We start from the raw sequence: 2537 nt of genomic DNA, 5'->3' as shown, positions 1-2537 counted from the left end.
TTTCGACTATTATAATGGGAAATACCCTTTATTTTTCGAGACTTTAAATTAATTATTAAAAATGTATTTATATCTTTGCGAGACATAAAATCAATTTAAATAAAAAGATTTGTTTGTATAAAGTCATTTAAAAGTCATGTTGTTATACAACGTTACATTTTTCATGCATTGTATTCAAGCATTTAAACATTTAAATATTTTAGCATTTACTGCTACGTCAACAAAGATTTCTCTTTTCCTTTTGAATGTATTCAAGATTATTTTCCAGATAAGTTTTATAAAACGTTTTTACTTTTTTTATAATTTTTATTATTCTTAATTTTTTAAGAATGATACTTTGTGTTATATTTTATTTTCAGTGAGAAGTATTTGTTTCCTACCTGTTAACATTGCTTATAACATGTTTTGTGTACAACATATACAAATGTTTTACGATACTGTATAAGGTTATATCTTATATATAGATGGGTCTACGACATAATATGAGATTTAAAGTATTTGGATAAAAAAAAAGAAAAGAGTGAAATAACGAAAGAAGGAAGGAAAAAAAAGTTTAAAAGAAAGAAGGAAAGAGGAAGAGAATAGGAGAGTGAATAAACATGGGCAAAAGATGAAAGAATTGACTGATCCGCTTACTGCTTAAGTTATACTGCTTACGTTCTGTATTTTTCTGTGTGAGCCTTACTTGTGCCAAATTTTTATTGAAGAGGTTAAGAATATTATTTAATAAAGTAAATAAGTCTGTTTGTTATTGTATTTATAGACAAATTAGTATATGGTTCTTTACGATATGTATATATATGTATTGCTAATTACTTTGATGTACCACATCATGGATATTATATTATTCATCTGCATTACAGTATTGATTGTCTTCGAAAAGAACAAGATATAATGGATGATTAAGTGTAAAAGGTAAAACTTGCAGTAGCGGTAGAAATTAATAAAAGAGGTAATTTTTAATATCTTGAAATATAAATATATTAAAGTTAGATGCATAGATAATTAAATTTATGAACTTTACAATAGTTTTATAAAATGTATATGGTAATACTTATAATTGATTATAATTTTATGTACAGTTGTAAATATTAAAAAAAAAAGAATTAAAAATAGATACTACTAATTTTAAATTTTTGCAAAGTCAATATGCTATCCTTTTTCGATATTATTATAAATTACATATTAGCACGTTGAAGTTAAAGGATATATAAAAACTAATTAGTATATTAGATTATATTAATTTATAGTATAATTATTCTCTCTTTCATATTTTACAGTACATATTTTATGGAAGAGAAAAAGGACAAGAAAAATGAATAAGGATGTTTTAAAAAGTAACAGAACAAATTGAGATTTCATATTTCATGAAACAAATACCCCAGGCATTTCAAACTCCCGCGCAGGGTAAATACATTCTAAAGGCTCAGTCACAATGAGAAAAATAAGGAATAAGATAAAGGAATAAGGAATAAGGCATGTTGCATCTCACTTTAATGTACATGTACTGAAGTGAGATGCGACATTCCCTTATTCCTTATTCCTTTATCTTATTCCTTATTTTTCTCATTGTGACTGAGCCCTTAGAGAATGTATCTCGTACTATTGTCACGGAGATTCTCAAGTATCACAAGTTGTGTGCACGGTGGTTGTCTAGGATGCTAGGTGCCTATAGGGTGCCTAGGATTTCAGATCTTAAACCATCCCTCATATAGCCCTGACCTTGCTCCCTCTGATTATCATTGTGTTTGGATTGAAAAGAGTCGAAAAAGGCAGAGAGAAAGAAAGAGAAGACAGAGAGAAAAAGTGAGAGATAAAAAGAGAGAGGTAAGCCTTAAAATAATAATTAAACTTATATTGTGCATAACTCGTTTACGATGAAGATGATGATAGCGTGTTTGTTCGTAATTTTTTACTCTTTCTGATTAGATATTACAAAGTTAAAGATGATGAAGAAGAGGAAAAGAAGGAGACAAAGAAAGAGAGAGATAAAGAGAGAAAAAGAGAAAGAGGGGGAGAGAGAAAAAGAGAGAGGGAGAAGGAAGAGACGAGTAAGCCTTAAAATAATAATTAAACATATATTGTACGTAACTCGTCGACGATGACACAGGTGATAGCGTGTGGGTTCGTAATTTTTTTTTGTTCTCCGTAATCAAGAGACACGGTAGTGTCTCGTGCCAAGTACACGCGGAGCGAGACCGACCGTGACTCTTTTACGCGACGCGACGGGTTGCGAGTACCCAAGATGTTGAGATCTCGATAACGAGTGAACGGATCAAGTTCTAAGTAGGCTTGATCGATAGCTTGGGGTCGACTTTGGGGGGGTATCTCCTATAATATTTTCCGCTACGTGCCCTACGAGCGGAGATATTGCGACGCAAAGTCCAAATGTGAAAATTTATTTTTAAGATACGGAGATACGTCGTCGTCTCTCAATCAATATAACATATATATATCAGAAAATGTCACTTTCACTTTTTCGACGCTGGCGGCGCAGGTATCGCCAGTTTCGATATCGCGCGCGTATTTCGATCGAT

The 2537-nt window shown here is 31.2% G+C and overlaps 1 long non-coding RNA gene across 1 annotated transcript; it reads left to right on the top strand.

Moving 5' to 3' along the window:
* Positions 1-1649: 1649 nt before the first annotated feature.
* On the top strand, positions 1650-2009 carry LOC139786817 (uncharacterized). Its single transcript, XR_011722427.1, has 2 exons — positions 1650-1827; positions 1930-2009. It is a non-coding gene; the product is annotated as an uncharacterized lncRNA (long non-coding RNA).
* The last annotated feature ends 528 nt before the right edge of the window (positions 2010-2537 follow it).

Source organism: Temnothorax nylanderi, unplaced genomic scaffold (genome assembly GCF_030848795.1).
Source record: "Temnothorax nylanderi isolate EJ_2023f unplaced genomic scaffold, tnyl_v1.0 TNYL_tig1155_pilon, whole genome shotgun sequence".
NCBI classification, from domain to species: domain Eukaryota; kingdom Metazoa; phylum Arthropoda; class Insecta; order Hymenoptera; family Formicidae; genus Temnothorax; species Temnothorax nylanderi.
Note: the sequence above shows the minus strand (reverse complement) of the source record. Positions and strands in the feature narration are given on the sequence as shown.